The following is a 22,862-nucleotide window of genomic DNA, read 5'->3' on the forward strand; positions in this document are numbered from 1 at the left end:
CATCAAATAAACATGCTCAAACACCAAGTCTTAAGGGCTGTAGCATCTTTCAAACTGGACAAATACCCAGGCCCGCATCAAATCTATCCCACACTCTTAAGAGAAGTAAGACACCAAATAGCACAGGCTCTCACCATCATTTTACAATCCTCTCTGGCTACAGGTGTGGTGCCCGACCACTGGAGGACTGCTAACGTGCTACCGTTCTTTCAAAAGGGAGAGAGGGATAGACCGCATAATTACAGGCCAGTCAGCCTAACCTCGGTGGTGGGAAAATTATTGGAAAAAGTTCTGAGGGACAGGAGAAATCTTCATTTAGAAAGACACGGATTAATCAGGGACAGTCAGCATGGATTTCTTAACGGAAGGTCGTGTCTGACTAACGCAATTCAATTTTTCGAGGAGGTAACAAGGAGGGTCGATGAGGGTAGTGCCTTTGATGTAGTCTATATGGATTTTAGCAAGGCTTTTGATAAGGTCCCGCATGCCAGATTGGTCACGAAAGTAAAAGCCCATGGGATCCAAGGCAAAGTGGCAAGTTGGATCCAAAATTGGCTCAGAGGCAGGAAACAAAGGGTAATGGTCGAAGGGTGTTTTTGTGACCGGAAGGCTGTTTCCAGTGGGGTTCCGCAGGGCTCACAGAATCACAGAAACCCCACAGTGCAGATAGAGGCCATTTCGGCCCATCGAGCCTGCACCGACTCAGTACTGGGCCCTTTGCTTTTTCTGGTATATATCAATGATTTGGATTTGAATGTAGGAAGTATGATTAAGAAGTTTGCAGATGATACAAAAATTGGCCGTGTGGTTAATAATGAAACAGAATGCTGTAGACTGCAGGAAGATATCAATGGACTCGTCTAGTGGGCAGAACAGTGGCAAATGGAATTCAGTTGGAATACACAATAAATGGTAGGACACTGAGAAATGCAGAGGATCAGCGGGACCTTGGAGTGCATGTCCACAGATCCCTGAAGGTAGCAGGACAGGTAGATAAAGTGGTTAAGCAGGCATACGGGATACTTGCCTTTATTAGCCGAGGCGTAGAATATAAGAGCGGGGAGGTTATGCTTCAACTGTATAAAACACTAGTTAGGCCGCAGCTAGAGTGCCGCGTGCAGTTCTGGTCACCACATTACAAGAAGGATGCGATTGCACTAGAGAAGGTGCAGAGGAGATTTCCGAGGATGTTGCCTGGGCTGGGGAATTTTAGTTATGAGGAAAGATTGGATAGGCTGGGGTTGTTTTCTTTGGAACACAGGAGGCTGAGGCGAGACCTAATTGAGGTGTGTAAAATTATGAGGGGCCGAGATAGAGTGGATAGGAAGGACCTATTTCCCTTAGCAGAAGGGTCAATAATAGATTTCAAGTAATTGGTAGGAGGTTTACAGGGAATTTGAGGAGACATTTTTTCACCCAGTGAATGGTGGGGGTCTGGAATGCACTGCCTGAAAGGGTGGTAGAGGCAGAAACCCTCATCACGTTTAAAAAGTACTTGGATATGCACTTGAACTGCCGTAACCAACAAGGCTACGGACCAAGTGCTGTAAAGTGGGATTTGGGTGGATTGCTCTTTGTCGGCTGGCACGGACAAGATGGGCCGAATGGCCTCCTTCTGTGCTGTAAATTTCTATGACTCTGCCTGATCATGTGACATCTGCCCACACGACTTCCACAAATGTTATTACATTGTAGCCAGGATTGTTTAGTTTCCAATTCCGCCCATTTTGAAGCCAGGTCTCCGTTATGGCTACTATTGCATAACCCCATGTGGCAACTTGCGCCTGCAACTCGTCAATCTTATTTGTAACACTCCTCGCATTAACACACATGCATTTCAACAGCATGCTAGTTGGCTTTGCTTTTTTCCTGAATTTAACTGCTGCTCTTTCTACATTCTTCTTTGTTCTGTTGCTGTTTGTCCCTCCGAGTTTTCTATGCACCTTGTCTCTCCTCTCTGCTGCTGTGTCCTGGTGGCCCTCCGCCAGTGTGTATATTTTGGCTATCTTATTTTCTTCTTCTGCTTATTTCGGCCCTGTGTCTGGAGCCCCTTGCATTTGTGTAGCAGCAGGAGAATGTGCAGCGAAGAAATGGTCAAAGGAAAGCGAGAGAGAGAGAGAGAGCAGCAAAAAGGATGTTGATTGATTAAGAGCAGTGTGTGCGCGTGTGTGTGCAAAACGTTGAGCAGCCTGTGGCGGCAGCAAAAGCCTACTGCACCTGGTATTCCCAGGCGGTCTCCCATCCAAGTACTAACCAGGCCTGACTCTGCTTAGTTTCCGAGATCAGACGAGATCAGGCGCATTCAGACTAGTATGGCCGTAGGCATATGCTGGCTGGCTTTCTCTTTACTTAAAGCTGTCGCCCATTTTTTTCTCTTCTACGCATTCATACAAGTATTCAACACTCAATTTACATTTACAAATTTTACTCCTCCCGCAACCCCCCACCCCCCCTCCACCTCTTCTTGCTGCTCTGCCTCCCACACAAACAAACTACAAGCCCAACCCTTCATTGCCTTCTATTCAAATATTACATCAAATAAACATGCTCAAACACCAAGTCTTAAGGGCTGTAGCATCTTTCAAACTGGACAAATACCCAGGCCCGCATCAAATCTATCCCACACTCTTAAGGGAAGTAAGACACCAAATAGCACAGGCTCTCACCATCATTTTACAATCCTCTCTGGCTACAGGTGTGGTGCCCGACCACTGGAGGACTGCTAACGTGCTACCGTTCTTTCAAAAGGGAGAGAGGGATAGACCGCATAATTACAGGACAGTCAGCCTAACCTCGGTGGTGGGAAAATTATTGGAAAAAGTTCTGAGGGACAGGAGAAATCTTCATTTAGAAAGACACGGATTAATCAGGGACAGTCAGCATGGATTTCTTAACGGAAGGTCGTGTCTGACTAACGCAATTCAATTTTTCGAGGAGGTAACAAGGAGGGTCGATGAGGGTAGTGCCTTTGATGTAGTCTATATGGATTTTAGCAAGGCTTTTGATAAGGTCCCGCATGCCAGATTGGTCACGAAAGTAAAAGCCCATGGGATCCAAGGCAAAGTGGCAAGTTGGATCCAAAATTGGCTCAGAGGCAGGAAACAAAGGGTAATGGTCGAAGGGTGTTTTTGTGACCGGAAGGCTGTTTCCAGTGGGGTTCCGCAGGGCTCACAGAATCACAGAAACCCCACAGTGCAGATAGAGGCCATTTCGGCCCATCGAGCCTGCACCGACTCAGTACTGGGCCCTTTGCTTTTTCTGGTATATATCAATGATTTGGATTTGAATGTAGGAAGTATGATTAAGAAGTTTGCAGATGATACAAAAATTGGCCGTGTGGTTAATAATGAAACAGAATGCTGTAGACTGCAGGAAGATATCAATGGACTCGTCTAGTGGGCAGAACAGTGGCAAATGGAATTCAGTTGGAATACACAATAAATGGTAGGACACTGAGAAATGCAGAGGATCAGCGGGACCTTGGAGTGCATGTCCACAGATCCCTGAAGGTAGCAGGACAGGTAGATAAAGTGGTTAAGCAGGCATACGGGATACTTGCCTTTATTAGCCGAGGCGTAGAATATAAGAGCGGGGAGGTTATGCTTCAACTGTATAAAACACTAGTTAGGCCGCAGCTAGAGTGCCGCGTGCAGTTCTGGTCACCACATTACAAGAAGGATGCGATTGCACTAGAGAAGGTGCAGAGGAGATTTCCGAGGATGTTGCCTGGGCTGGGGAATTTTAGTTATGAGGAAAGATTGGATAGGCTGGGGTTGTTTTCTTTGGAACACAGGAGGCTGAGGCGAGACCTAATTGAGGTGTGTAAAATTATGAGGGGCCGAGATAGAGTGGATAGGAAGGACCTATTTCCCTTAGCAGAAGGGTCAATAATAGATTTCAAGTAATTGGTAGGAGGTTTACAGGGAATTTGAGGAGACATTTTTTCACCCAGTGAATGGTGGGGGTCTGGAATGCACTGCCTGAAAGGGTGGTAGAGGCAGAAACCCTCATCACGTTTAAAAAGTACTTGGATATGCACTTGAACTGCCGTAACCTACAAGGCTACGGACCAAGTGCTGTAAAGTGGGATTTGGGTGGATTGCTCTTTGTCGGCTGGCACGGACAAGATGGGCCGAATGGCCTCCTTCTGTGCTGTAAATTTCTATGATTCTGCCTGATCATGTGACATCTGCCCACACGACTTCTACAAATGTTATTACATTGTAGCCAGGATTGTTTAGTTTCCAATTCCGCCCATTTTGAAGCCAGGTCTCCGTTATGGCTACTATTGCATAACCCCATGTGGCAACTTGCGCCTGCAACTCGTCAATCTTATTTGTAACGCTCCTCGCATTAACACACATGCATTTCAACAGCATGCTAGTTGGCTTTGCTTTTTTCCTGAATTTAACTGCTGCTCTTTCTACATTCTTCTTTGTTCTGTTGCTGTTTGTCCCTCCGAGTTTTCTATGCACCTTGTCTCTCCTCTCTGCTGCTGTGTCCTGGTGGCCCTCCGCCAGTGTGTGTATTTTGGCTATCTTATTTTCTTCTTCTGCTTATTTCGGCCCTGTGTCTGGAGCCCCTTGCATTTGTGTAGCAGCAGGAGAATGTGCAGCGAAGAAATGGTCAAAGGAAAGCGAGAGAGAGAGAGAGAGAGAGAGCAGCAAAAAGGATGTTGATTGATTAAGAGCAGTGTGTGCGCGTGTGTGTGCAAAACGTTGAGCAGCCTGTGGCGGCAGCAAAAGCCTACTGCACCCGGTATTCCCAGGCAGTCTCCCATCCAAGTACTAACCAGGCCTGACTCTGCTTAGCTTCCGAGATCAGACGAGATCGGGCGTATTCAGACTAGTATGGCCGTAGGCATATGCTAGCTGGCTTTCTCTTTACTTAAAGCTGTCGCCCATTTTTTTCTCTTCTACGCATTCATACAAGTATTCAACACTCAATTTACATTTACAAATTTTACTCCTCCCGCAACCCCCCACCCCCCCTCCACCTCTTCTTGCTGCTCTGCCTCCCACACAAACAAACTACAAGCCCAACCCTTCATTGCCTTCTATTCAAATATTACATCAAATAAACATGCTCAAACACCAAGTCTTAAGGGCTGTAGCATCTTTCAAACTGGACAAATACCCAGGCCCGCATCAAATCTATCCCACACTCTTAAGAGAAGTAAGACACCAAATAGCACAGGCTCTCACCATCATTTTACAATCCTCTCTGGCTACAGGTGTGGTGCCGGACCACTGGAGGACTGCTAACGTGCTACCGTTCTTTCAAAAGGGAGAGAGGGATAGACCGCATAATTACAGGCCAGTCAGCCTAACCTCGGTGGTGGGAAAATTATTGGAAAAGGTTCTGAGGGACAGGAGAAATCTTCATTTAGAAAGACACGGATTAATCAGGGACAGTCAGCATGGATTTCTTAACGGAAGGTCGTGTCTGACTAACGCAATTCAATTTTTCGAGGAGGTAACAAGGAGGGTCGATGAGGGTAGTGCCTTTGATGTAGTCTATATGGATTTTAGCAAGGCTTTTGATAAGGTCCCGCATGCCAGATTGGTCACGAAAGTAAAAGCCCATGGGATCCAAGGCAAAGTGGCAAGTTGGATCCAAAATTGGCTCAGAGGCAGGAAACAAAGGGTAATGGTCGAAGGGTGTTTTTGTGACCGGAAGGCTGTTTCCAGTGGGGTTCCGCAGGGCTCACAGAATCACAGAAACCCCACAGTGCAGATAGAGGCCATTTCGGCCCATCGAGCCTGCACCGACTCAGTACTGGGCCCTTTGCTTTTTCTGGTATATATCAATGATTTGGATTTGAATGTAGGAAGTATGATTAAGAAGTTTGCAGATGATACAAAAATTGGCCGTGTGGTTAATAATGAAACAGAATGCTGTAGACTGCAGGAAGATATCAATGGACTCGTCTAGTGGGCAGAACAGTGGCAAATGGAATTCAGTTGGAATACACAATAAATGGTAGGACACTGAGAAATGCAGAGGATCAGCGGGACCTTGGAGTGCATGTCCACAGATCCCTGAAGGTAGCAGGACAGGTAGATAAAGTGGTTAAGCAGGCATACGGGATACTTGCCTTTATTAGCCGAGGCGTAGAATATAAGAGCGGGGAGGTTATGCTTCAACTGTATAAAACACTAGTTAGGCCGCAGCTAGAGTGCCGCGTGCAGTTCTGGTCACCACATTACAAGAAGGATGCGATTGCACTAGAGAAGGTGCAGAGGAGATTTCCGAGGATGTTGCCTGGGCTGGGGAATTTTAGTTATGAGGAAAGATTGGATAGGCTGGGGTTGTTTTCTTTGGAACACAGGAGGCTGAGGCGAGACCTAATTGAGGTGTGTAAAATTATGAGGGGCCGAGATAGAGTGGATAGGAAGGACCTATTTCCCTTAGCAGAAGGGTCAATAATAGATTTCAAGTAATTGGTAGGAGGTTTACAGGGAATTTGAGGAGACATTTTTTCACCCAGTGAATGGTGGGGGTCTGGAATGCACTGCCTGAAAGGGTGGTAGAGGCAGAAACCCTCATCACGTTTAAAAAGTACTTGGATATGCACTTGAACTGCCGTAACCTACAAGGCTACGGACCAAGTGCTGTAAAGTGGGATTTGGGTGGATTGCTCTTTGTCGGCTGGCACGGACAAGATGGGCCGAATGGCCTCCTTCGGTGCTGTAAATTTCTATGATTCTGCCTGATCATGTGACATCTGCCCACACGACTTCTACAAATGTTATTACATTGTAGCCAGGATTGTTTAGTTTCCAATTCCGCCCATTTTGAAGCCAGGTCTCCGTTATGGCTACTATTGCATAACCCCATGTGGCAACTTGCGCCTGCAACTCGTCAATCTTATTTGTAACACTCCTCGCATTAACACACATGCATTTCAACAGCATGCTAGTTGGCTTTGCTTTTTTCCTGAATTTAACTGCTGCTCTTTCTACATTCTTCTTTGTTCTGTTGCTGTTTGTCCCTCCGAGTTTTCTATGCACCTTGTCTCTCCTCTCTGCTGCTGTGTCCTGGTGGCCCTCCGCCAGTGTGTGTATTTTGGCTATCTTATTTTCTTCTTCTGCTTATTTCGGCCCTGTGTCTGGAGCCCCTTGCATTTGTGTAGCAGCAGGAGAATGTGCAGCGAAGAAATGGTCAAAGGAAAGCGAGAGAGAGAGAGAGAGAGAGAGAGAGAGCAGCAAAAAGGATGTTGATTGATTAAGAGCAGTGTGTGCGCGTGTGTGTGCAAAACGTTGAGCAGCCTGTGGCGGCAGCAAAAGCCTACTGCACCCGGTATTCCCAGGCAGTCTCCCATCCAAGTACTAACCAGGCCTGACTCTGCTTAGCTTCCGAGATCAGACGAGATCGGGCGTATTCAGACTAGTATGGCCGTAGGCATATGCTAGCTGGCTTTCTCTTTACTTAAAGCTGTCGCCCATTTTTTTCTCTTCTACGCATTCATACAAGTATTCAACACTCAATTTACATTTACAAATTTTACTCCTCCCGCAACCCCCCACCCCCCCTCCACCTCTTCTTGCTGCTCTGCCTCCCACACAAACAAACTACAAGCCCAACCCTTCATTGCCTTCTATTCAAATATTACATCAAATAAACATGCTCAAACACCAAGTCTTAAGGGCTGTAGCATCTTTCAAACTGGACAAATACCCAGGCCCGCATCAAATCTATCCCACACTCTTAAGAGAAGTAAGACACCAAATAGCACAGGCTCTCACCATCATTTTACAATCCTCTCTGGCTACAGGTGTGGTGCCGGACCACTGGAGGACTGCTAACGTGCTACCGTTCTTTCAAAAGGGAGAGAGGGATAGACCGCATAATTACAGGCCAGTCAGCCTAACCTCGGTGGTGGGAAAATTATTGGAAAAAGTTCTGAGGGACAGGAGAAATCTTCATTTAGAAAGACACGGATTAATCAGGGACAGTCAGCATGGATTTCTTAACGGAAGGTCGTGTCTGACTAACGCAATTCAATTTTTCGAGGAGGTAACAAGGAGGGTCGATGAGGGTAGTGCCTTTGATGTAGTCTATATGGATTTTAGCAAGGCTTTTGATAAGGTCCCGCATGCCAGATTGGTCACGAAAGTAAAAGCCCATGGGATCCAAGGCAAAGTGGCAAGTTGGATCCAAAATTGGCTCAGAGGCAGGAAACAAAGGGTAATGGTCGAAGGGTGTTTTTGTGACCGGAAGGCTGTTTCCAGTGGGGTTCCGCAGGGCTCACAGAATCACAGAAACCCCACAGTGCAGATAGAGGCCATTTCGGCCCATCGAGCCTGCACCGACTCAGTACTGGGCCCTTTGCTTTTTCTGGTATATATCAATGATTTGGATTTGAATGTAGGAAGTATGATTAAGAAGTTTGCAGATGATACAAAAATTGGCCGTGTGGTTAATAATGAAACAGAATGCTGTAGACTGCAGGAAGATATCAATGGACTCGTCTAGTGGGCAGAACAGTGGCAAATGGAATTCAGTTGGAATACACAATAAATGGTAGGACACTGAGAAATGCAGAGGATCAGCGGGACCTTGGAGTGCATGTCCACAGATCCCTGAAGGTAGCAGGACAGGTAGATAAAGTGGTTAAGCAGGCATACGGGATACTTGCCTTTATTAGCCGAGGCGTAGAATATAAGAGCGGGGAGGTTATGCTTCAACTGTATAAAACACTAGTTAGGCCGCAGCTAGAGTGCCGCGTGCAGTTCTGGTCACCACATTACAAGAAGGATGCGATTGCACTAGAGAAGGTGCAGAGGAGATTTCCGAGGATGTTGCCTGGGCTGGGGAATTTTAGTTATGAGGAAAGATTGGATAGGCTGGGGTTGTTTTCTTTGGAACACAGGAGGCTGAGGCGAGACCTAATTGAGGTGTGTAAAATTATGAGGGGCCGAGATAGAGTGGATAGGAAGGACCTATTTCCCTTAGCAGAAGGGTCAATAATAGATTTCAAGTAATTGGTAGGAGGTTTACAGGGAATTTGAGGAGACATTTTTTCACCCAGTGAATGGTGGGGGTCTGGAATGCACTGCCTGAAAGGGTGGTAGAGGCAGAAACCCTCATCACGTTTAAAAAGTACTTGGATATGCACTTGAACTGCCGTAACCTACAAGGCTACGGACCAAGTGCTGTAAAGTGGGATTGGGGTGGATTGCTCTTTGTCGGCTGGCACGGACAAGATGGGCCGAATGGCCTCCTTCTGTGCTGTAAATTTCTATGATTCTGCCTGATCATGTGACATCTGCCCACACGACTTCTACAAATGTTATTACATTGTAGCCAGGATTGTTTAGTTTCCAATTCCGCCCATTTTGAAGCCAGGTCTCCGTTATGGCTACTATTGCATAACCCCATGTGGCAACTTGCGCCTGCAACTCGTCAATCTTATTTGTAACACTCCTCGCATTAACACACATGCATTTCAACAGCATGCTAGTTGGCTTTGCTTTTTTCCTGAATTTAACTGCTGCTCTTTCTACATTCTTCTTTGTTCTGTTGCTGTTTGTCCCTCCGAGTTTTCTATGCACCTTGTCTCTCCTCTCTGCTGCTGTGTCCTGGTGGCCCTCCGCCAGTGTGTGTATTTTGGCTATCTTATTTTCTTCTTCTGCTTATTTCGGCCCTGTGTCTGGAGCCCCTTGCATTTGTGTAGCAGCAGGAGAATGTGCAGCGAAGAAATGGTCAAAGGAAAGCGAGAGAGAGAGAGAGAGAGAGCAGCAAAAAGGATGTTGATTGATTAAGAGCAGTGTGTGCGCGTGTGTGTGCAAAACGTTGAGCAGCCTGTGGCGGCAGCAAAAGCCTACTGCACCCGGTATTCCCAGGCAGTCTCCCATCCAAGTACTAACCAGGCCTGACTCCGCTTAGCTTCCTAGATCAGACGAGATCGGGCGCATTCAGACTAGTATGGCCGTAGGCATATGCTAGCTGGCTTTCTCTTTACTTAAAGCTGTCGCCCATTTTTTTCTCTTCTACGCATTCATACAAGTATTCAACACTCAATTTACATTTACAAATTTTACTCCTCCCGCAACCCCCCACCCCCCCTCCACCTCTTCTTGCTGCTCTGCCTCCCACACAAACAAACTACAAGCCCAACCCTTCATTGCCTTCTATTCAAATATTACATCAAATAAACATGCTCAAACACCAAGTCTTAAGGGCTGTAGCATCTTTCAAACTGGACAAATACCCAGGCCCGCATCAAATCTATCCCACACTCTTAAGAGAAGTAAGACACCAAATAGCACAGGCTCTCACCATCATTTTACAATCCTCTCTGGCTACAGGTGTGGTGCCCGACCACTGGAGGACTGCTAACGTGCTACCGTTCTTTCAAAAGGGAGAGAGGGATAGACCGCATAATTACAGGCCAGTCAGCCTAACCTCGGTGGTGGGAAAATTATTGGAAAAAGTTCTGAGGGACAGGAGAAATCTTCATTTAGAAAGACACGGATTAATCAGGGACAGTCAGCATGGATTTCTTAACGGAAGGTCGTGTCTGACTAACGCAATTCAATTTTTCGAGGAGGTAACAAGGAGGGTCGATGAGGGTAGTGCCTTTGATGTAGTCTATATGGATTTTAGCAAGGCTTTTGATAAGGTCCCGCATGCCAGATTGGTCACGAAAGTAAAAGCCCATGGGATCCAAGGCAAAGTGGCAAGTTGGATCCAAAATTGGCTCAGAGGCAGGAAACAAAGGGTAATGGTCGAAGGGTGTTTTTGTGACCGGAAGGCTGTCACAGAAACCCCACAGTGCAGATAGAGGCCATTTCGGCCCATCGAGCCTGCACCGACTCAGTACTGGGCCCTTTGCTTTTTCTGGTATATATCAATGATTTGGATTTGAATGTAGGAAGTATGATTAAGAAGTTTGCAGATGATACAAAAATTGGCCGTGTGGTTAATAATGAAACAGAATGCTGTAGACTGCAGGAAGATATCAATGGACTCGTCTAGTGGGCAGAACAGTGGCAAATGGAATTCAGTTGGAATACACAATAAATGGTAGGACACTGAGAAATGCAGAGGATCAGCGGGACCTTGGAGTGCATGTCCACAGATCCCTGAAGGTAGCAGGACAGGTAGATAAAGTGGTTAAGCAGGCATACGGGATACTTGCCTTTATTAGCCGAGGCGTAGAATATAAGAGCGGGGAGGTTATGCTTCAACTGTATAAAACACTAGTTAGGCCGCAGCTAGAGTGCCGCGTGCAGTTCTGGTCACCACATTACAAGAAGGATGCGATTGCACTAGAGAAGGTGCAGAGGAGATTTCCGAGGATGTTGCCTGGGCTGGGGAATTTTAGTTATGAGGAAAGATTGGATAGGCTGGGGTTGTTTTCTTTGGAACACAGGAGGCTGAGGCGAGACCTAATTGAGGTGTGTAAAATTATGAGGGGCCGAGATAGAGTGGATAGGAAGGACCTATTTCCCTTAGCAGAAGGGTCAATAATAGATTTCAAGTAATTGGTAGGAGGTTTACAGGGAATTTGAGGAGACATTTTTTCACCCAGTGAATGGTGGGGGTCTGGAATGCACTGCCTGAAAGGGTGGTAGAGGCAGAAACCCTCATCACGTTTAAAAAGTACTTGGATATGCACTTGAACTGCCGTAACCTACAAGGCTACGGACCAAGTGCTGTAAAGTGGGATTTGGGTGGATTGCTCTTTGTCGGCTGGCACGGACAAGATGGGCCGAATGGCCTCCTTCTGTGCTGTAAATTTCTATGATTCTGCCTGATCATGTGACATCTGCCCACACGACTTCTACAAATGTTATTACATTGTAGCCAGGATTGTTTAGTTTCCAATTCCGCCCATTTTGAAGCCAGGTCTCCGTTATGGCTACTATTGCATAACCCCATGTGGCAACTTGCGCCTGCAACTCGTCAATCTTATTTGTAACGCTCCTCGCATTAACACACATGCATTTCAACAGCATGCTAGTTGGCTTTGCTTTTTTCCTGAATTTAACTGCTGCTCTTTCGACATTCTTCTTTGTTCTGTTGCTGTTTGTCCCTCCGAGTTTTCTATGCACCTTGTCTCTCCTCTCTGCTGCTGTGTCCTGGTGGCCCTCCGCCAGTGTGTGTATTTTGGCTATCTTATTTTCTTCTTCTGCTTATTTCGGCCCTGTGTCTGGAGCCCCTTGCATTTGTGTAGCAGCAGGAGAATGTGCAGCGAAGAAATGGTCAAAGGAAAGCGAGAGAGAGAGAGAGAGAGAGAGAGCAGCAAAAAGGATGTTGATTGATTAAGAGCAGTGTGTGCGCGTGTGTGTGCAAAACGTTGAGCAGCCTGTGGCGGCAGCAAAAGCCTACTGCACCTGGTATTCCCAGGCGGTCTCCCATCCAAGTACTAACCAGGCCTGACTCTGCTTAGCTTCCGAGATCAGACGAGATCGGGCGCATTCAGACTAGTATGGCCGTAGGCATATGCTAGCTGGCTTTCTCTTTACTTAAAGCTGTCGCCCATTTTTTTCTCTTCTACGCATTCATACAAGTATTCAACACTCAATTTACATTTACAAATTTTACTCCTCCCGCAACCCCCCACCCCCCCTCCACCTCTTCTTGCTGCTCTGCCTCCCACACAAACAAACTACAAGCCCAACCCTTCATTGCCTTCTATTCAAATATTACATCAAATAAACATGCTCAAACACCAAGTCTTAAGGGCTGTAGCATCTTTCAAACTGGACAAATACCCAGGCCCGCATCAAATCTATCCCACACTCTTAAGGGAAGTAAGACACCAAATAGCACAGGCTCTCACCATCATTTTACAATCCTCTCTGGCTACAGGTGTGGTGCCCGACCACTGGAGGACTGCTAACGTGCTACCGTTCTTTCAAAAGGGAGAGAGGGATAGACCGCATAATTACAGGCCAGTCAGCCTAACCTCGGTGGTGGGAAAATTATTGGAAAAAGTTCTGAGGGACAGGAGAAATCTTCATTTAGAAAGACACGGATTAATCAGGGACAGTCAGCATGGATTTCTTAACGGAAGGTCGTGTCTGACTAACGCAATTCAATTTTTCGAGGAGGTAACAAGGAGGGTCGATGAGGGTAGTGCCTTTGATGTAGTCTATATGGATTTTAGCAAGGCTTTTGATAAGGTCCCGCATGCCAGATTGGTCACGAAAGTAAAAGCCCATGGGATCCAAGGCAAAGTGGCAAGTTGGATCCAAAATTGGCTCAGAGGCAGGAAACAAAGGGTAATGGTCGAAGGGTGTTTTTGTGACCGGAAGGCTGTTTCCAGTGGGGTTCCGCAGGGCTCACAGAATCACAGAAACCCCACAGTGCAGATAGAGGCCATTTCGGCCCATCGAGCCTGCACCGACTCAGTACTGGGCCCTTTGCTTTTTCTGGTATATATCAATGATTTGGATTTGAATGTAGGAAGTATGATTAAGAAGTTTGCAGATGATACAAAAATTGGCCGTGTGGTTAATAATGAAACAGAATGCTGTAGACTGCAGGAAGATATCAATGGACTCGTCTAGTGGGCAGAACAGTGGCAAATGGAATTCAGTTGGAATACACAATAAATGGTAGGACACTGAGAAATGCAGAGGATCAGCGGGACCTTGGAGTGCATGTCCACAGATCCCTGAAGGTAGCAGGACAGGTAGATAAAGTGGTTAAGCAGGCATACGGGATACTTGCCTTTATTAGCCGAGGCGTAGAATATAAGAGCGGGGAGGTTATGCTTCAACTGTATAAAACACTAGTTAGGCCGCAGCTAGAGTGCCGCGTGCAGTTCTGGTCACCACATTACAAGAAGGATGCGATTGCACTAGAGAAGGTGCAGAGGAGATTTCCGAGGATGTTGCCTGGGCTGGGGAATTTTAGTTATGAGGAAAGATTGGATAGGCTGGGGTTGTTTTCTTTGGAACACAGGAGGCTGAGGCGAGACCTAATTGAGGTGTGTAAAATTATGAGGGGCCGAGATAGAGTGGATAGGAAGGACCTATTTCCCTTAGCAGAAGGGTCAATAATAGATTTCAAGTAATTGGTAGGAGGTTTACAGGGAATTTGAGGAGACATTTTTTCACCCAGTGAATGGTGGGGGTCTGGAATGCACTGCCTGAAAGGGTGGTAGAGGCAGAAACCCTCATCACGTTTAAAAAGTACTTGGATATGCACTTGAACTGCCGTAACCTACAAGGCTACGGACCAAGTGCTGTAAAGTGGGATTTGGGTGGATTGCTCTTTGTCGGCTGGCACGGACAAGATGGGCCGAATGGCCTCCTTCTGTGCTGTAAATTTCTATGACTCTGCCTGATCATGTGACATCTGCCCACACGACTTCTACAAATGTTATTACATTGTAGCCAGGATTGTTTAGTTTCCAATTCCGCCCATTTTGAAGCCAGGTCTCCGTTATGGCTACTATTGCATAACCCCATGTGGCAACTTGCGCCTGCAACTCGTCAATCTTATTTGTAACACTCCTCGCATTAACACACATGCATTTCAACAGCATGCTAGTTGGCTTTCCTTTTTTCCTGAATTTAACTGCTGCTCTTTCTACATTCTTCTTTGTTCTGTTGCTGTTTGTCCCTCCGAGTTTTCTATGCACCTTGTCTCTCCTCTCTGCTGCTGTGTCCTGGTGGCCCTCCGCCAGTGTGTGTATTTTGGCTATCTTATTTTCTTCTTCTGCTTATTTCGGCCCTGTGTCTGGAGCCCCTTGCATTTGTGTAGCAGCAGGAGAATGTGCAGCGAAGAAATGGTCAAAGGAAAGCGAGAGAGAGAGAGAGAGAGAGAGAGAGAGCAGCAAAAAGGATGTTGATTGATTAAGAGCAGTGTGTGCGCGTGTGTGCAAAACGTTGAGCAGCCTGTGGCGGCAGCAAAAGCCTACAGCACCTGGTATTCCCAGGCAGTCTCCCATCCAAGTACTAACCAGGCCTGACTCTGCTTCGCTTCCGAGATCAGACGAGATCGGGCGTATTCAGACTAGTATGGCCGCAGGCATATGCTAGCTGGCTTTCTCTTTACTTAAAGCTGTCGCCCATTTTTTTCTCTTCTACGCATTCATACAAGTATTCAACACTCAATTTACATTTACAAATTTTACTCCTCCCGCAACCCCCCACCCCCCCTCCACCTCTTCTTGCTGCTCTGCCTCCCACACAAACAAACTACAAGCCCAACCCTTCATTGCCTTCTATTCAAATATTACATCAAATAAACATGCTCAAACACCAAGTCTTAAGGGCTGTAGCATCTGTCAAACTGGACAAATACCCAGGCCCGCATCAAATCTATCCCACACTCTTAAGAGAAGTAAGACACCAAATAGCACAGGCTCTCACCATCATTTTACAATCCTCTCTGGCTACAGGTGTGGTGCCCGACCACTGGAGGACTGCTAACGTGCTACCGTTCTTTCAAAAGGGAGAGAGGGATAGACCGCATAATTACAGGACAGTCAGCCTAACCTCGGTGGTGGGAAAATTATTGGAAAAAGTTCTGAGGGACAGGAGAAATCTTCATTTAGAAAGACACGGATTAATCAGGGACAGTCAGCATGGATTTCTTAACGGAAGGTCGTGTCTGACTAACGCAATTCAATTTTTCGAGGAGGTAACAAGGAGGGTCGATGAGGGTAGTGCCTTTGATGTAGTCTATATGGATTTTAGCAAGGCTTTTGATAAGGTCCCGCATGCCAGATTGGTCACGAAAGTAAAAGCCCATGGGATCCAAGGCAAAGTGGCAAGTTGGATCCAAAATTGGCTCAGAGGCAGGAAACAAAGGGTAATGGTCGAAGGGTGTTTTTGTGACCGGAAGGCTGTTTCCAGTGGGGTTCCGCAGGGCTCACAGAATCACAGAAACCCCACAGTGCAGATAGAGGCCATTTCGGCCCATCGAGCCTGCACCGACTCAGTACTGGGCCCTTTGCTTTTTCTGGTATATATCAATGATTTGGATTTGAATGTAGGAAGTATGATTAAGAAGTTTGCAGATGATACAAAAATTGGCCGTGTGGTTAATAATGAAACAGAATGCTGTAGACTGCAGGAAGATATCAATGGACTCGTCTAGTGGGCAGAACAGTGGCAAATGGAATTCAGTTGGAATACACAATAAATGGTAGGACACTGAGAAATGCAGAGGATCAGCGGGACCTTGGAGTGCATGTCCACAGATCCCTGAAGGTAGCAGGACAGGTAGATAAAGTGGTTAAGCAGGCATACGGGATACTTGCCTTTATTAGCCGAGGCGTAGAATATAAGAGCGGGGAGGTTATGCTTCAACTGTATAAAACACTAGTTAGGCCGCAGCTAGAGTGCCGCGTGCAGTTCTGGTCACCACATTACAAGAAGGATGCGATTGCACTAGAGAAGGTGCAGAGGAGATTTCCGAGGATGTTGCCTGGGCTGGGGAATTTTAGTTATGAGGAAAGATTGGATAGGCTGGGGTTGTTTTCTTTGGAACACAGGAGGCTGAGGCGAGACCTAATTGAGGTGTGTAAAATTATGAGGGGCCGAGATAGAGTGGATAGGAAGGACCTATTTCCCTTAGCAGAAGGGTCAATAATAGATTTCAAGTAATTGGTAGGAGGTTTACAGGGAATTTGAGGAGACATTTTTTCACCCAGTGAATGGTGGGGGTCTGGAATGCACTGCCTGAAAGGGTGGTAGAGGCAGAAACCCTCATCACGTTTAAAAAGTACTTGGATATGCACTTGAACTGCCGTAACCAACAAGGCTACGGACCAAGTGCTGTAAAGTGGGATTTGGGTGGATTGCTCTTTGTCGGCTGGCACGGACAAGATGGGCCGAATGGCCTCCTTCTGTGCTGTAAATTTCTATGATTCTGCCTGATCATGTGACATCTGCCCACACGACTTCTACAAATGTTATTACATTGTAGCCAGGATTGTTTAGTTTCCAATTCCGCCCATTTTGAAGCCAGGTCTCCGTTATGGCTACTATTGCATAACCCCATGTGGCAACTTGCGCCTGCAACTCGTCAATCTTATTTGTAACACTCCTCGCATTAACACACATGCATTTCAACAGCATGCTAGTTGGCTTTGCTTTTTTCCTGAATTTAACTGCTGCTCTTTCTACATTCTTCTTTGTTCTGTTGCTGTTTGTCCCTCCGAGTTTTCTATGCACCTTGTCTCTCCTCTCTGCTGCTGTGTCCTGGTGGCCCTCCGCCAGTGTGTATATTTTGGCTATCTTATTTTCTTCTTCTGCTTATTTCGGCCCTGTGTCTGGAGCCCCTTGCATTTGTGTAGCAGCAGGAGAATGTGCAGCGAAGAAATGGTCAAAGGAAAGCGAGAGAGAGAGAGAGAGCAGCAAAAAGGATGTTGATTGATTAAGAGCAGTGTGTGCGCGTGTGTGTGCAAAACGTTGAGCAGCCTGTGGCGGCAGCAAAAGCCTACTGCACCTGGTATTCCCAGGCAGTCTCCCATCCAAGTACTAACCAGGCCTGACTCTGCTTAGTTTCCGAGATCAGACGAGATCGGGCGTATTCAGACTAGTATGGCCGTAGGCATATGCTAGCTGGCTTTCTCTTTACTTAAAGCTGTCGCCCATTTTTTTCTCTTCTACGCATTCATACAAGTATTCAACACTCAATTTACATTTACAAATTTTACTCCTCCCGCAAACCCCCACCCCCCCTCCACCTCTTCTTGCTGCTCTGCCTCCCACACAAACAAACTACAAGCCCAACCCTTCATTGCCTTCTATTCAAATATTACATCAAATAAACATGCTCAAACACCAAGTCTTAAGGGCTGTAGCATCTTTCAAACTGGACAAATACCCAGGCCCGCATCAAATCTATCCCACACTCTTAAGAGAAGTAAGACACCAAATAGCACAGGCTCTCACCATCATTTTACAATCCTCTCTGGCTACAGGTGTGGTGCCCGACCACTGGAGGACTGCTAACGTGCTACCGTTCTTTCAAAAGGGAGAGAGGGATAGACCGCATAATTACAGGCCAGTCAGCCTAACCTCGGTGGTGGGAAAATTATTGGAAAAAGTTCTGAGGGACAGGAGAAATCTTCATTTAGAAAGACACGGATTAATCAGGGACAGTCAGCATGGATTTCTTAACGGAAGGTCGTGTCTGACTAACGCAATTCAATTTTTCGAGGAGGTAACAAGGAGGGTCGATGAGGGTAGTGCCTTTGATGTAGTCTATATGGATTTTAGCAAGGCTTTTGATAAGGTCCCGCATGCCAGATTGGTCACGAAAGTAAAAGCCCATGGGATCCAAGGCAAAGTGGCAAGTTGGATCCAAAATTGGCTCAGAGGCAGGAAACAAAGGGTAATGGTCGAAGGGTGTTTTTGTGACCGGAAGGCTGTTTCCAGTGGGGTTCCGCAGGGCTCACAGAATCACAGAAACCCCACAGTGCAGATAGAGGCCATTTCGGCCCATCGAGCCTGCACCGACTCAGTACTGGGCCCTTTGCTTTTTCTGGTATATATCAATGATTTGGATTTGAATGTAGGAAGTATGATTAAGAAGTTTGCAGATGATACAAAAATTGGCCGTGTGGTTAATAATGAAACAGAATGCTGTAGACTGCAGGAAGATATCAATGGACTCGTCTAGTGGGCAGAACAGTGGCAAATGGAATTCAGTTGGAATACACAATAAATGGTAGGACACTGAGAAATGCAGAGGATCAGCGGGACCTTGGAGTGCATGTCCACAGATCCCTGAAGGTAGCAGGACAGGTAGATAAAGTGGTTAAGCAGGCATACGGGATACTTGCCTTTATTAGCCGAGGCGTAGAATATAAGAGCGGGGAGGTTATGCTTCAACTGTATAAAACACTAGTTAGGCCGCAGCTAGAGTGCCGCGTGCAGTTCTGGTCACCACATTACAAGAAGGATGCGATTGCACTAGAGAAGGTGCAGAGGAGATTTCCGAGGATGTTGCCTGGGCTGGGGAATTTTAGTTATGAGGAAAGATTGGATAGGCTGGGGTTGTTTTCTTTGGAACACAGGAGGCTGAGGCGAGACCTAATTGAGGTGTGTAAAATTATGAGGGGCCGAGATAGAGTGGATAGGAAGGACCTATTTCCCTTAGCAGAAGGGTCAATAATAGATTTCAAGTAATTGGTAGGAGGTTTACAGGGAATTTGAGGAGACATTTTTTCACCCAGTGAATGGTGGGGGTCTGGAATGCACTGCCTGAAAGGGTGGTAGAGGCAGAAACCCTCATCACGTTTAAAAAGTACTTGGATATGCACTTGAACTGCCGTAACCTACAAGGCTACGGACCAAGTGCTGTAAAGTGGGATTTGGGTGGATTGCTCTTTGTCGGCTGGCACGGACAAGATGGGCCGAATGGCCTCCTTCTGTGCTGTAAATTTCTATGATTCTGCCTGATCATGTGACATCTGCCCACACGACTTCTACAAATGTTATTACATTGTAGCCAGGATTGTTTAGTTTCCAATTCCGCCCATTTTGAAGCCAGGTCTCCGTTATGGCTACTATTGCATAACCCCATGTGGCAACTTGCGCCTGCAACTCGTCAATCTTATTTGTAACACTCCTCGCATTAACACACATGCATTTCAACAGCATGCTAGTTGGCTTTGCTTTTTTCCTGAATTTAACTGCTGCTCTTTCTACATTCTTCTTTGTTCTGTTGCTGTTTGTCCCTCCGAGTTTTCTATGCACCTTGTCTCTCCTCTCTGCTGCTGTGTCCTGGTGGCCCTCCGCCAGTGTGTGTATTTTGGCTATCTTATTTTCTTCTTCTGCTTATTTCGGCCCTGTGTCTGGAGCCCCTTGCATTTGTGTAGCAGCAGGAGAATGTGCAGCGAAGAAATGGTCAAAGGAAAGCGAGAGAGAGAGAGAGAGAGAGAGAGCAGCAAAAAGGATGTTGATTGATTAAGAGCAGTGTGTGCGCGCGTGTGTGCAAAACGTTGAGCAGCCTGTGGCGGCAGCAAAAGCCTACTGCACCCGGTATTCCCAGGCAGTCTCCCATCCAAGTACTAACCAGGCCTGACTCTGCTTAGCTTCCGAGATCAGACGAGATCGGGCGTATTCAGACTAGTATGGCCGTAGGCATATGCTAGCTGGCTTTCTCTTACTTAAAGCTGTCGCCCATTTTTTTCTCTTCTACGCATTCATACAAGTATTCAACACTCAATTTACATTTACAAATTTTACTCCTCCCGCAACCCCCCACCCCCCCTCCACCTCTTCTTGCTGCTCTGCCTCCCACACAAACAAACTACAAGCCCAACCCTTCATTGCCTTCTATTCAAATATTACATCAAATAAACAGGCTCAAACACCAAGTCTTAAGGGCTGTAGCATCTTTCAAACTGGACAAATACCCAGGCCCGCATCAAATCTATCCCACACTCTTAAGAGAAGTAAGACACCAAATAGCACAGGCTCTCACCATCATTTTACAATCCTCTCTGGCTACAGGTGTGGTGCCCGACCACTGGAGGACTGCTAACGTGCTACCGTTCTTTCAAAAGGGAGAGAGGGATAGACCGCATAATTACAGGCCAGTCAGCCTAACCTCGGTGGTGGGAAAATTATTGGAAAAAGTTCTGAGGGACAGGAGAAATCTTCATTTAGAAAGACACGGATTAATCAGGGACAGTCAGCATGGATTTCTTAACGGAAGGTCGTGTCTGACTAACGCAATTCAATTTTTCGAGGAGGTAACAAGGAGGGTCGATGAGGGTAGTGCCTTTGATGTAGTCTATATGGATTTTAGCAAGGCTTTTGATAAGGTCCCGCATGCCAGATTGGTCACGAAAGTAAAAGCCCATGGGATCCAAGGCAAAGTGGCAAGTTGGATCCAAAATTGGCTCAGAGGCAGGAAACAAAGGGTAATGGTCGAAGGGTGTTTTTGTGACCGGAAGGCTGTTTCCAGTGGGGTTCCGCAGGGCTCACAGAATCACAGAAACCCCACAGTGCAGATAGAGGCCATTTCGGCCCATCGAGCCTGCACCGACTCAGTACTGGGCCCTTTGCTTTTTCTGGTATATATCAATGATTTGGATTTGAATGTAGGAAGTATGATTAAGAAGTTTGCAGATGATACAAAAATTGGCCGTGTGGTTAATAATGAAACAGAATGCTGTAGACTGCAGGAAGATATCAATGGACTCGTCTAGTGGGCAGAACAGTGGCAAATGGAATTCAGTTGGAATACACAATAAATGGTAGGACACTGAGAAATGCAGAGGATCAGCGGGACCTTGGAGTGCATGTCCACAGATCCCTGAAGGTAGCAGGACAGGTAGATAAAGTGGTTAAGCAGGCATACGGGATACTTGCCTTTATTAGCCGAGGCGTAGAATATAAGAGCGGGGAGGTTATGCTTCAACTGTATAAAACACTAGTTAGGCCGCAGCTAGAGTGCCGCGTGCAGTTCTGGTCACCACATTACAAGAAGGATGCGATTGCACTAGAGAAGGTGCAGAGGAGATTTCCGAGGATGTTGCCTGGGCTGGGGAATTTTAGTTATGAGGAAAGATTGGATAGGCTGGGGTTGTTTTCTTTGGAACATAGGAGGCTGAGGCGAGACCTAATTGAGGTGTGTAAAATTATGAGGGGCCGAGATAGAGTGGATAGGAAGGACCTATTTCCCTTAGCAGAAGGGTCAATAATAGATTTCAAGTAATTGGTAGGAGGTTTACAGGGAATTTGAGGAGACATTTTTTCACCCAGTGAATGGTGGGGGTCTGGAATGCACTGCCTGAAAGGGTGGTAGAGGCAGAAACCCTCATCACGTTTAAAAAGTACTTGGATATGCACTTGAACTGCCGTAACCTACAAGGCTACGGACCAAGTGCTGTAAAGTGGGATTTGGGTGGATTGCTCTTTGTCGGCTGGCACGGACAAGATGGGCCGAATGGCCTCCTTCTGTGCTGTAAATTTCTATGATTCTGCCTGATCATGTGACATCTGCCCACACGACTTCTACAAATGTTATTACATTGTAGCCAGGATTGTTTAGTTTCCAATTCCGCCCATTTTGAAGCCAGGTCTCCGTTATGGCTACTATTGCATAACCCCATGTGGCAACTTGCGCCTGCAACTCGTCAATCTTATTTGTAACACTCCTCGCATTAACACACATGCATTTCAACAGCATGCTAGTTGGCTTTGCTTTTTTCCTGAATTTAACTGCTGCTCTTTCGACATTCTTCTTTGTTCTGTTGCTGTTTGTCCCTCCGAGTTTTCTATGCACCTTGTCTCTCCTCTCTGCTGCTGTGTCCTGGTGGCCCTCCGCCAGTGTGTGTATTTTGGCTATCTTATTTTCTTCTTCTGCTTATTTCGGCCCTGTGTCTGGAGCCCCTTGCATTTGTGTAGCAGCAGGAGAATGTGCAGCGAAGAAATGGTCAAAGGAAAGCGAGAGAGAGAGAGAGAGAGAGAGAGAGAGAGAGAGCAGCAAAAAGGATGTTGATTGATTAAGAGCAGTGTGTGCGCGTGTGTGTGCAAAACGTTGAGCAGCCTGTGGCGGCAGCAAAAGCCTACTGCACCCGGTATTCCCAGGCAGTCTCCCATCCAAGTACTAACCAGGCCTGACTCTGCTTAGCTTCCGAGATCAGACGAGATCGGGCGTATTCAGACTAGTATGGCCGTAGGCATATGCTAGCTGGCTTTCTCTTTACTTAAAGCTGTCGCCCATTTTTTTCTCTTCTACGCATTCATACAAGTATTCAACACTCAATTTACATTTACAAATTTTACTCCTCCCGCAACCCCCCACCCCCCCTCCACCTCTTCTTGCTGCTCTGCCTCCCACACAAACAAACTACAAGCCCAACCCTTCATTGCCTTCTATTCAAATATTACATCAAATAAACATGCTCAAACACCAAGTCTTAAGGGCTG

At 46.5% G+C, this 22,862-nt stretch overlaps 6 non-coding genes and 3 pseudogenes across 6 annotated transcripts; all 9 read right to left on the reverse strand.

Annotated features, from left to right (window-relative positions):
• Window positions 1-2,205: 2,205 nt before the first annotated feature.
• LOC147103738 (5S ribosomal RNA) lies at window positions 2,206-2,324 on the reverse strand (annotated as a pseudogene).
• A 2,419-nt stretch (window positions 2,325-4,743) lies between these two features.
• LOC147103739 (5S ribosomal RNA) lies at window positions 4,744-4,862 on the reverse strand. Its single transcript, XR_015072843.1, has one exon. It is a non-coding gene; the product is annotated as a 5S ribosomal RNA (ribosomal RNA).
• Window positions 4,863-7,287: 2,425 nt separating this feature from the next.
• Window positions 7,288-7,406, reverse strand: LOC147103740 (5S ribosomal RNA). The gene has a single exon (XR_015072844.1). It is a non-coding gene; the product is annotated as a 5S ribosomal RNA (ribosomal RNA).
• A 2,417-nt stretch (window positions 7,407-9,823) lies between these two features.
• On the reverse strand, window positions 9,824-9,942 carry LOC147103741 (5S ribosomal RNA; annotated as a pseudogene).
• A 2,390-nt stretch (window positions 9,943-12,332) lies between these two features.
• On the reverse strand, window positions 12,333-12,451 carry LOC147103742 (5S ribosomal RNA). The gene has a single exon (XR_015072751.1). It is a non-coding gene; the product is annotated as a 5S ribosomal RNA (ribosomal RNA).
• A 2,423-nt stretch (window positions 12,452-14,874) lies between these two features.
• Window positions 14,875-14,993, reverse strand: LOC147103743 (5S ribosomal RNA). Its single transcript, XR_015072731.1, has one exon. It is a non-coding gene; the product is annotated as a 5S ribosomal RNA (ribosomal RNA).
• A 2,413-nt stretch (window positions 14,994-17,406) lies between these two features.
• On the reverse strand, window positions 17,407-17,525 carry LOC147103744 (5S ribosomal RNA; annotated as a pseudogene).
• Window positions 17,526-19,946: 2,421 nt separating this feature from the next.
• Window positions 19,947-20,065, reverse strand: LOC147103745 (5S ribosomal RNA). The gene has a single exon (XR_015072845.1). It is a non-coding gene; the product is annotated as a 5S ribosomal RNA (ribosomal RNA).
• A 2,430-nt stretch (window positions 20,066-22,495) lies between these two features.
• LOC147103746 (5S ribosomal RNA) lies at window positions 22,496-22,614 on the reverse strand. Its single transcript, XR_015072846.1, has one exon. It is a non-coding gene; the product is annotated as a 5S ribosomal RNA (ribosomal RNA).
• Between the last annotated feature and the right edge of the window lie 248 nt (window positions 22,615-22,862).

The sequence above is a fragment of the Somniosus microcephalus genome, chromosome 19 (genome assembly GCF_052327205.1).
Source record: "Somniosus microcephalus isolate GS21.2 chromosome 19, FLI_Smic_1.0, whole genome shotgun sequence".
Classification (NCBI taxonomy): Eukaryota; Metazoa; Chordata; class Chondrichthyes; order Squaliformes; family Somniosidae; genus Somniosus; species Somniosus microcephalus.